The sequence below is a fragment of the Salvelinus sp. IW2-2015 genome, linkage group LG2 (genome assembly GCF_002910315.2).
Source record: "Salvelinus sp. IW2-2015 linkage group LG2, ASM291031v2, whole genome shotgun sequence".
NCBI lineage: Eukaryota > Metazoa > Chordata > Actinopteri > Salmoniformes > Salmonidae > Salvelinus > Salvelinus sp. IW2-2015.
In genome coordinates this window covers 31,919,271-31,931,618 of record NC_036839.1, presented here as the reverse complement: position 1 = coordinate 31,931,618, position 12,348 = coordinate 31,919,271, and the positions used below count along the sequence as shown (strand labels likewise).

At 43.7% G+C, this 12,348-nt stretch overlaps 1 protein-coding gene across 1 annotated transcript in view; it reads left to right on the top strand.

The window, feature by feature from the left end:
* epha3 (eph receptor A3) overlaps positions 1 to 12,348 on the top strand; it is a 980,965-nt gene that overhangs the window by 561,126 nt on the left and 407,491 nt on the right. The gene's annotated exons all lie outside the window — the stretch shown is intronic.

The window sequence follows — 12,348 nt, the reverse complement described above, 5'->3', positions numbered from 1 at the left end:
GATATGTTCTGACGTTTCTTTTTAATGTCATATGTTGAAAATGTTGAACATTACTTTTAACTGTTTCTCTATAATGCTGATCTGTTATGAACTACTGAGTGCCTCCAAGTTCTTCTCTCTCCTCTCTCTCTCTTCTCCTCTCTTCTCTCTCTCTCTCTCTCTCTCTCTCTTCTCTCTCTCTCCTCTCTCTCTCCTCTCTCTCTCTCTTCTCTCCTCTCTCTCTCTCCTCTCCTCCCCTCCTCCTCCCTCACTTCTCTTCTCTCTCTCTCTCTCTCTCTTCTCTCTCTCTCTCTCCTCTCTCTTCTCTTCTCTCCTCTCTCTCTCTTCTCTCTCTCTCTCCTCTCTCTCTCTCTCTCTCTCTCTCTCTCTCTTCTCTCTCCTCTCTCTCAATTCAATTCAATTCAAGGGACTTTATTGGCATGGGAAAACATAATGTTTAACATTGCCAAAGCAAGTGAAACAGATTAAAAAACAGTGAAATAAACAATAAAAATGAACAGTAAAATTTCACTCACAAAAGTTCACAAAAAGCTGGAATATGACTCGCCCATTCGTGTGCGCGCATGGCTCTCCGCTTAGGTTAGACAAGTAAAGAAGTTATGGGTATAGTCAGGAGGTCGTTTTTTTTTATGTGTGTAGTTCTGGTGTTCTTAGTTGTTTGGGTGGGTGTTGTTGTACTGTGGTTGTATGAGTCTGCTGTTATGTTTTCTGTTGCACCGTTTATCTGCGTCGAAACTATCCCGGTATATGGAGGGATTGTCTCGTGTGGGTGTGGCTTTTGATTCTAGATTATAACCCTGTATTGTTCTTTTGTGGGCAAGAGACAGGGAGGGGCTGGCTTGGCAGGGAAACTAGAGAGTCTATATGGGGACGAGATGGCGGTGGAGCTGTACCCAGTGCCTTCCTGGTGGAGCGCCCAGAGACGTAACGCCTGTTTTCGGGGAGACGTATATTGGTCGAGATGGGTGCACCTACCCCTGAAAAGGTCTCCTGGGAAACCCCAATTTGCTCGCCGGAATAACTGGGATGCCCAGCACGTTCGAGGAGTGTGGGCTTTGACATCGTCAACACTGCTCATTGGAGAGGCGGCTGTGCAGCAATGTCAAGGGCCTCTTGTCCGATGGGTCCCTTCAAAGTGCTGATTTTTTTGAGAGCATTTGAGTCGGCGTCAGTCCACAAAGTGAGGCACACCTGAGGGCATAGCCCAAGTGTGTGTTCAAGAAAGGACTTTAGAGCTTTAAACTAACTGAAAAAAAAACTAGGTTCTATTCAAGTACACAAATACACAGTTTTCTTCAGTGTTCAAAAGCTGCTCCCTCTTTTAGCTTGTTTTTGCTTTAATTTAGTTATTTATTATTGTTAATTTTTATTTTAATATTATTTGTATTGTTTGAATATGAGTTGTTATTAGTTTATTAAGTAATTAATATGTTTTTAAATATGGATCTATACAAAGTCTTACATGAACAAAAGCAAGTACTCTGTATCCATGTGGAAACTTGAAGGAGTCACATTACTTGAAGAAAATCAACTTTTAGAATACTGTATGTGTCAGCTACTGAAAGGATACAGCTGGGCTGTATTTTGGTCAATCATTTTTGGTTATTTTAAAGACAAATACTGTTATTATTCGGTAAAGGGAATGAAGTGAATATGATTGTAGAAATATACAGTGTTTTCAAGAAGTAATGAAGACCACCGTATATTTCACCAGCCCATCCCTCAGCTGATTGACCAAAGACAGTGGCAGGCCTGTCTGGTTTGTTGTTGTTTCAACTGCGGATTGCCCTTAAATGTTATGAAAGTCATAATTTACAATCCACTTAAAAAGTTTAGGCACTTGAGAAAACATAAAAGACAATTGAATTTTGTCAAGATTATAATTGTATTAGTCTGATGTCAATGCATTTATTCATGTCACTTTGTCCCTTGAACTTTTTCCACTTTTTTCCCACAGGCTGTAACACTTTGTTGTTTACAGCCCTGAAATAAAAAAATATTAAATTGAGATTTTGTAAATGACCTATACACAATACCCCATAATGTCAAATGGAGAAATTAGTTTTTGAAATTTTTACAAAATTTGAAATATTTTGAGTCAATAAGTAATTCAACTCCTTTTTGTGGTAAGCCTAAATAGACTCAGGAGTAAAAATTTTGCTTATATATCACATAAAACGTCATGGACCACTCTGTGTGCAATAATATGTTTAACATTAATTTTTGAATTGACTACCTCATCTCTCTACCCAACACATACAATTATAATTTAGGTCCCCTCCAACCAGCAATACATTTTCACCCACAGATTAAACCACAAAGACAGGAAGGTTTTCTAATGCCTTGCAAAGAAAGGACACTTAGAGTACCTGCAAAAAAGAGCTAACTCATCCCCCTTGGGAGTTTTCCTATTTGGTGCATTTAACCTGCCTATACTAACAGTTTAATCTTGGATTCCATGTAATGGACTACACAAAATAGTCCAAATTGATGAAGTGAAAAGAAAAAATTGACTTGTTTCAACAAAAATTCAAAAAAAAAAAACGGAAAAGTGGTGGCCTGTATATGTTTTCACCCCCTTTGCTTAAGAAGCCCCTAAATACGAAACTGTGCAACCAATTACCTTCAGAAAATCACATAATTGGGTGTAAATAAAGTCCACCTGTGTGCATCTAAGTGTCACACCATCTCAGTTATATATATACTGTTCTGAAGAAAGGCCCAGAGGTCGCAAACACCATTAGCAAGGGGCACCAACCCAAAGCAAAAGCAGCACCATGAAGACAAGGAGCTCTCAAACGGCAAGGGACAAGTTGAGAGCAAGTACAGAATCAGGGTCTGGTTATAAAAAATATCTTTTGAATTTTGAACATCCCCGGAGCACACTTAAAACCATATCAAAATGGAAAGAATATGGACCACAATTTACCTGCCAAAGAGAGGGCCACCTCACCTAAACTCACGTACCACGCAAGGAGGTCTAATCAAGAGAGGCAAAAGAAGGACCGGAAAGATAACCCTGAGGAGCCTGCAAGAGATTGGGATGATATGTCCATAGGCCACTTTAAGCCGTACACTTCCCACAGAGTGGGCTTTACGGAAGAGTGGCCAAAAAAAGCATTACTTAAAGAAAAGCAAACACATTTGGTGTTCGCCAAAAAGGCATGTGGGAGACTCCCAAACCAATAATGGAAGAAGTACTCTGGTTCAATGAAGACTAAAATTGATATTTTTGGCCATCAAGGAAAACGCTAATGTCTTTCGTAAACCAAACACCCTCTTCAATCACCGAGAACACCATCCCCACAGTGAACAGTTGGTGGCAGCATCCATGCTGTCCGGGATGTATTTCATAGGCAGGGACGGGAAACGGTCAAGATTGCAAAGAATGGTGGTGTGCTAAATATAGGGAAATTCTTTGAGGGAAGCTGTTTCAGTCTTCCAAGATTTTGAATCTTGTTGTATTGTGTATTATTCCACCTTCCAGCCAGGACAATGACCCTAAAGCCTACTGCTAATGCAAACACTTGAAGTGGTTAAGGGGATAACATTTAAATGTTTGGAATGGCTAGTCCAAAGCCAGACCTCAACAATTGAGAATCTGTGTTAGACTTAAAAATTTGCTTTACCCAAGGACTGGAGCAGTTTTGGCCTGAAAAATGGCAAAAAATTCCAAGTGGCTAGATGTGCCAAGCTTATAAGACATTAACCCAAGAGACTGCAGCTGTTAATTGCTGCATAGGTGGCTCTACAAATATTGACTTTTGGGGGGGGGGGGGGGGGGGGATGAAATAGTTATGCCCATCAGCTCAAGTTTTTTCAGTTGTTTTGTCCTGTATTTCTGTTTGGTTTTACATAATGTTGTAAAATCGTAATGATACAAACCCCCCCAAAATCTATTTTTAATTCCAGGTTGGTAAAGCAACAAAATAGGAAAAATGCCAAGGTGAATAACTTTCGCAAGCCACTGTAATTTGTAGATTGGTAAAAATAAAAAAGCAGACATGTTAACTCCTTTGAGCATGTAAGTTATTAATTGCACTTTGGAATGGTGTATCAATACACCCACCACTACAAGATACAGGTCATCCTCCACGTTAGGCAGGAAAACTGCTGCAGGAAAAATCACTCGCAGTCTATGGTGACTTAAAAACAAGTTACAGAGTTTTAAATGCTTGTGAAGGAGAAAATGGAGGATGGATGCAACAATTGTACAGTAGTTAATCACAATGACTAGACCTAAATGACAGAAGTGAAAAGAAAGGAAGAAATAAGCAATTCAAAATATACCATCTGTTTGCAAACAGAGGCATTAATGTCACACCCTGATCTGTTTCAGTGTCCTTGTACTTGTCTCCACCCCCCTCCAGGTGTCCGCCAACTTCCCATTTATCCCCTGTGTATTTATACCTGTGGTTTTCTGTCTGGTCTTTTGGCCACTTCTCCCTTACTCACACCCCTCTCCATGCCACCCTACGTGGGTGAAAACATCCCGGTCTCTCAATAACTCATCAACTCAGGAGCCGTTGCTGAGCAATGTACGCCTGGCACCTGGCGTCCGGCTGGGCATCCCACTCAGCCATCTCCATCCCATGGTGGTAAGAGCATGAACGGGCACTCCTATAGGCCGGTCACCCACCAGCCACCTGTCCACCTACTGAGTGTCGGGGAAACCACAGAGACGACGATACATTCCTGCCTGGGATCTCGCAGGTCCCGTGTAAATTGGGATTTCTCTTGGCTCAGCGACAACAATCCCTCCATTGACTGGGCACTCCCATTGACTGGGCTACTGGTGCATCGTGGGCTGGAGCCCGTCCTACACAACTCATTGCTGAATCAGCTCCTTGCCTGCCCTGGGGGCATGGATTCCCCAGACCTCTCCGACCAGTCCGCAGAGTAATGCCAGGACCTCCGGGGAAGGAGTTTCCAAATAAGGCCCGGGCCACGTTCGTTCTGCAGCACGACCGGGCAAAGGAGGTTAACCGGAGCGCTGGTACGCGCTATACCCCGCGGCTAAACCCCGGAAAGCCACACCTTTCCCCCCTGCTCCAAAAATCAATAGCCCCTTTGCTCTTTTGGTCCCTGTTGGTACTTTCTGCCCCCGTACCTCCGTATACTTCCCTCACTTTGCAATGTGTCTAGATCTAAACCCATGTCTTACAGCCCTTGTCTCCTGTTTCCAGGAATCTGTGTGGATGAAGGCAAGGGTAACCAACAAGAGTTGGACTGTCGGCCATTCTGAACTGTGGAAGGCTACTGGCATAACACATGGTTAATCATACATAGAAAAACAGTCAAGCCTGACTTGTGAAAGACCTTTGGAACAGGAACATAGCTAATCAGTTATAAGCCACCAGTAGAGTGTACTGTCAGCGCACCAATAGAATCTATGCCCCAATGTTTGAACCAATAAGAGAAGGGAAACTAAGCAAGACAACAAGAATTTCATAAAGTGAGTGACAGATGTATGTAGGTAGGACTGATGAAGGCCGAGTACTAAGAATGGAAGAAGTCCAGTTCTCCAATGGAAATTTGGCCCCGGCTTTGTTACTGTTTTGTAATAAAGTCCTATTGAATTCACAAGCTCCGGTTCGGCAGAGGATATTTGATTCAAAATTCCCACGACAGTACCTGATAAACAACAGTAATACTGAAAACATGTGGCAAGCAATTTACTTTGGTCATGAATTACAAGGTTGTTTGAGTTTGTGCAGCATTACTGGAGTACCACTCTTCATATTTCAAGCACACTGCAATCATAATTATGGTAATATGGGGTATGCTGTAAATCGTTATGGACTGCCAGAGAATTTTCAAAGGATAAGAAAGTAGAGCTAAGCCACAGGCAAAATCCCACAGAGGTCGTCTGCTTTTCTACCAAGAACACAGACATGATTCACCTTTCAGCGGGACCAACAACCTAAAAACACAAGGCCCGAATCTACACTGAGAGTTAAAGAGACAGTGAATGTACACGTTTTGATTAAATCTATCTCAAACTCTATGTTAAGACCTGAAAAATGGTTCCTGTCTAGCAATGATCAATCAAGTGAAAGAACTTGAATAATTTGAAAAGAATAATGGGCAAATGTTTGCACAATCCCGGTGTGGAAAGTTGTCAAGCCGTGTGAAATACTCCCTGAAGGCACTGTAAACACTGTTTTGCTATAACTGGTCCTCCAACTCTTCTGGAAAGGCATTTCCACTAATAATGTTGAAACATTGCTTGTGGGGACTTTCCATTCAGCCACAGAGCATTACGAGGTACGGGCACTAATCGTGTGAGCTATTATCTGGCTCGTAGTCGGTGTTCCAATTCGTCCCAAAGAGTTTGATGGGGTTGAAGTCAGGGCTCTGTGCAGGCCAGTCAGTTTTCCACACCGGTTGCAAACAATTTCTGTATTGACTCGTTTTGGGTGGCACGGCATTGATCATGTTGAAACGGAAAATGGGCCTTCAACAAAATGTTGCCACAAAGTTCGAAAGCCGAATCGTCTAGATGTCATTGTATGCTGTAGCAAAGATTTCCCTTTAGTGGAAAATAAGGGGCTACCTTCAATCATAGCTTATGTTGCGCTGCCTCGACCATCTGGAACATTCAATACACTCCAGACTAACAAGTTTTGTGCTGATGTTGCTTCCAAGAGGCAAGTTTGGAAACCCGAGTTGTGCAACCGAGGGACCAGATTTTTTTTTACGTGGTTACGAGCTTCAAGCATTTGGTCAATCCCGTTCTGTGATTGTGTGACCTACCACTTTACGCCGAGCCCGTTGTTGCCTCCTTAGAACATTTCCACCACAATAACAGAACTAAAGTGCAGAAATTTAAGAACTTGACTTGTTGGAAGGTGAAATCCTATGAGTGCACGTGGAAAGTCAATGAGCTCCTTCAGGAGGGCCATTCTACTGCCAATGTTTGTCTATGGGAGATGCATGGTGGTGTGCTTCATTTATAATCACCTATCCAGCAATGGGTGTGGCCTGAAAATTAGCGAATCACTAATTTGAAAGGGGTGTCCACAACTTTGTACATGCACAAGTGCATCGTGAAGTATTCAGAACCCCTTGATTCTTCCACCATTTTGTTACTTACAGCCAATTTAAATAATTTCTTAAAATTTTCTTTCAAAACCTTATTTTCCAGGTACCAGGTTGAGAACAAGTTCTCATTTTACAACTGTGACCTGGCCCAAGATAAAAGCAAAGCAGTGCACACAAACAACACAGAGTTCACATGGGATAACAAGTGTCAGCATAACACAATAGAAAAAATCTATATACAGTGTGGTGCAAATGGTTCTTATTTCTAAAAATGGAATTAAAAAAAAATTCCCCTCATCAATTCTTACACACAATAACCCCAATAATAACAAAGAGACAACAGGTTTTTAGAAGGGTTTGCAAAATGAAAAACAAAAAACAGAAATATACCTTAACTTTACAAAAGTATTCCAGACCCTTTTGCTATAGAACCTCAAAACTGAAGCTCACGGTGGATCCTGTTTCCATTGATCATCCATTGAATTTTTTCTACTTGTTGGAGTCCACCTGTGGTAAAATTTCAATTGGATTGGACATGACTGGAAAGCCACGAAACCTGTTCTATATATAGGTCCCCCACAGTTGACATGCATGTCAGAGCAAAAAAACCTAAGCCATGAGTCGAAGGAATTGTGTCCATAGACGAGGCACAGATCTGAGGTAAGGGTACCAAAAAATTCTGCAAGCGGTTGAAGGTTCCCAAGAACAAACATCATTCTTTAAATGAAGAGTTTGAACCAACAAAGACTCATCCCTAGACCTGGCTGCGCCGCCAAACTGAGCAATTGGGGGAAAGGCCTTGGTCAGAGAGGTGGCCAATGAACGACGATGGTACTCTGACAGAGCTCAGAGTTCCTCTGTGGAGATGGGGAAACCTTCCAGAAAGGAAACCCATCTCTCCAAGCCATTCCAACCATCAGGCCTTTATGGTAGTGCCAGATGGAGCCCACTCCTCAGTAAAGCACATGACAGCCCCTGAAGTTGCCAAAAGGAACCTAAAAAGGACTCCTAGACCATGAGAACAATATTTCTCTGTCTGTGGGAAACAAAGATTGACTCTGTTGGGCCTGAATGCCAAGCGTATGCGTCTGGAGGAAACCTGGACCATCCTACGGTGAAGCATGGTGGTGGCAGCATATGCTGTGGGGAATGTTTTTCACAGGGGGCGGACTGGAGACCTATTCAGGACAAGGGAAAGATGAACGGACCAAAGTAACACAGAGAGATCCTTGACGAAAAACCGTGCTCCAGAATGTTCAGGACCTCAAGACTCGGGAGCGAAGAATTCACCCTTCCAACAGGACAAGACCCTAAGCACACAGCCAAGCAACGCAGGGTGGCTTCAGCGTACAAGTCCTGATTCCCTTGAGAGCGCCCCAGCCAGAGCCCTGGACTTGCACCCCAATTCAAACCATCTCTGGAGAGCCTGAAAATAGCCTGTGGAAGCGACGCTCCCATCCCGCGACAGAGCTTAAGAGGATCGCAGCAGAGAAGAAATGGGAGAAAACTCTGCAAATACAGGCGTGCCCAAAGCTTGTAGCGTCATACGCAAGAAGATCTCGAGGGCTGAATACTGCCCAAGGTGCTTCAACCAAAGTATGAGTTAAAGGGTCTGAATACTTATGTAAGATGTGGAAATATTCTGGCGATCTTTTTTCAGCCTAAAGTGAACCACACTTACATGTTTGGGACCCAAGACTCCTTTACCAATGTTGGCGTTTTCTATTTGTTCAGTGTAAGTTAACGTCTCTGTCGATCAGAAGCAAGGATGGTGTCTGTGCTATGTACCGAATTGTACCACTACTATCCCGATACCTCGAGACAATTTGCATTTTAATGATTTTTCGATAACCAAATTCAAATCAATCCAAATTGTATTTGTCACATACACATGGTGTAGCAGATGTTTAAGGCGAGTGTAGCGAAATTGCTTGTGCTTCTAGTTCTGACAATGCCAGTAAAATAACAACCGAGTAATCTATACCTAACAGTTCCACAACTACTACTTATACACCAAGTGTAAAAGGGATAAAATATTTACATAAAGATAATGAAATAAGTGATGGTACAGAACGCAAAGGATAGGCAAATGCAGTAGATCGTATCGAGTACAGTATATAGCCTATGAGATGAGTAATGGTAGTTATGTAACATAAAAGTGGCATAGTTTAAAGTGGCTAGTGATACATTTTACATAAAGATGGCAAGATGCAGTAGATGATATAGAGTTACAGTATCATACATATACATTATATTAAGTGGCAAATTGGTTAAAGTGCTTAGTGAACATTTTTGATCAAGTTCCATCAATTTCCATTATTAAAAGGAGCTGGAGTTGAGTCAAGTATGTTGGCAGCAGCCACTTCAATGTTAGTTATAGATGGATGTTTAACAGTCCTGATGGCTTGGAGATAGAAGTTGTGTTTTCAAGTCCTCTCCGGTTCCCTGCTTGATGCAACTCTGTACTGACCTCGCCTTCTGGGATGATAGCGGGTGAACAGGCAAGTGGCTCGGGGATGGTGTTGTTCTTGATGATCCTTTATGGCCCTTCCTGTGACATCGGGTGGTGTAGGTGGTCCTGGAGGGCCAAGGTAGTTTGCCCCCGAGTGATGCGTTGTGCCAGACCACTACCCTCTGGAGAGCCTTCCGGTTTTGTGGGCGGAGCCACGTGGCCGTGCCAGTGGTGATACAGCCGAGGAGAGGAGAGGAGAGGGAGATGATTCTAGGTTTATTTCAATCATCAGGATTACAACAGATCCACCACTCCACAAGTTGCCCCAGGCAGGCTCCTCTGAGGATGCCTAAATAGGCAGGCTCCCAAGAAGCATTAGGTCTCCTAGGACCCCTGATGATGGACTATCTGGGCTATTTATGCCTTCCCTGTGAGACACTACCACTACCAATAACAAACGCAACGCTATTTCAGGGATGACTTTAAAAAGGCACGTTCTGGGCAGAAACATCACACTACCGTGGAGTTGGCTGGTTGATAGAAAGAGACCTTATCTCTACCACGGTAGTGTAGTGTATCGTGTAGAGCCTTTACAGATAATAACTGATGTGTCATCAATAGATGATGTCTAGGGATTCATTTAGAAGCATAGTGAAGGTTTATTAGTGGAATGTGAGATGACATCATGTAGCTTCGTAACTGACAACACACGTTAGCTGTGATTATAATCGTGATATCGGAGGGCCTCTTGTGCCTTATTACTTTATTAAACTAAATGAATGTGGCATTGGAGACAGGAGGAGAGAGAACCTTTTCACAGTCAGAAAGCTTTCCAACGCTTAGGATAAGATCTAGCAAAAGATACTGATGAGGTCTTACTGTAACTACTGTACTAACAAGCATAACACCTTTCTAAAAACAAAGATACCCTTTCACTTAATTGTTGAGAGACAAACTGTAGGTGCCCTCCACAGGAAGTTTTAAATTCATGAAAAACGTTGTGCAACTTTGAATCCTGGGGCCAACCAGCAGGCTAAACAGAGCCTCTGGCTCTCAGGACTTCAGCCTCATTCAACCGTTCACTAATTAATGACCTCAGCTTAATGTAATTAACTGTCAGTTCATCAGGTAGGAGATTCAAGCCCTGAGATTTACACACTCAAGTTTCAGATCTTCTCTACCTACACACACAGACACGCACAGTGAAACTGTGGAGTAATTAGACAGGTGTATCCGTTTTGATTGCTTAGCTTCAGATTAATTAGCTGGTCATAATTGTCCAGTGTTAATAATAATAATCTGGCTCCTATGGGGGGGAGAGGAAGCAGYGATTGACACACTGGAATAGTTATACGTTTCACAAGTTTCTTCAGCAAACTTCAAATGTTCTTAGTATACACAGTGGTTCACACGCTTCCTAAGGACACACTTAAAGGGATTTATTTATTTATTAACTTTCATTTATTCAGGGGAACCCAATTGAGACCAGTGTCTCATTTATAATTACATAAATACAGCAACAACAAAAAGATTTAAAAAACCTAAAAGACAGCTATAAATACAATACATCAGTTTATTACAACAAGTTAGAWTTTTTTTTTGTACTCCCTGACGAAGGCCATGCAGCRGAAAAGCGTCGGTTTAAAAAAAAACGTTGTTTCTTGTAACGGTTTTCTTTGGTAGAAGAAGGAGAGGACCAAAGCGCAGCGTGGTTAGTGTTCATCTTATTTTAATAAATCCAAAACTGAACACTACAAATACAAAAACAACAAACGTGAAACGGCCAGTCCGGAGCCGCCAGAGCGCCCGCAGTCAGGAGCCGCCAGAGCCGCCCGCCAGTCAGAGCTGCGGAGGGCCGCCGCCCAGTTCAGGAGCGTGAGCTGCCAGAGCGCCTGCCGTCTGGAGCTGCCCTTCAGTCCGGAGCTGCCCTTCAGTCCGGAGTTGCCTTTCAGTCCTGAGCTACCCTCAGTCTGAGCTACCCTCAGTCTGAGCTCCCCCAGTCCTAGCTGCCCCTCAGTCCTGAGCTGCCCCTCAGTCCGGAGTTGCCTTTCAGTCCTGAGCTACCCCTCAGTCCTGAGCTACCCTCATCCTGAGCTGCCCCTCAGTCCTGAGTGTCCTCAGTCCGGAGTTTGCCTTCGAGCTGCCTCAGTCGGAGCTGCCCTCAGCCGGACTGCCCCCTCAGTCCGGAGCTGCCCCTCAGTCATGAGCTACCCTCTCAGTCAGAGCTACCTCAGTCATAGTCACTCTACTAGCTCTCATGAGCTACCTCATCATGAGCTACCTCTCAGTCATGAGCTACCCCTCAGTCATGAGCTTGCCCCTCAGTCATGAGCTGCCCCTCAGTCCGGAGGAGTTTCCTCAGTCAGAGGCGCCCTCTCAGTCCAGAGGCGCTCCCTCAGACCAGTGGGGCCTTATTAGGGTTCCCAAGCCAAGGTCGGCGGCGAGGGTCGCCGCTCAAAGGACGCTAATAAAGCGGACAAAGACAATGGTGGAGTGGGTCCACGTCCAGCGCCAGAGCCGCCACCGCGACAGGTGCACACCAGACCCCTCCCTATAGGTTCAGGTTTCGGCCGGAGTCCGCACCTTTGGGGGGGGGTACTGTCACGTTCTGACCTTAGTTCCTTGTTTTGTCTTTGTTTTAGTTGGTCAGGCGTGAGTTGGGTGGGTAATCTATGTTTTTTATTTCTGTGTTGGTTTCTGTGTTTGCCTGATATGGTTCTCAACAGAGGCAAGCTGTCAATCGTTGTCCCGATTGGAACCATATTAGGTAGCCTGTTTTCTGTTGGGTTTTGTGGGTGGTTGGCTTCAGTCTTTGTGTGTCTGCACCAGATAGAACTGTTTCGGCCTTTCAG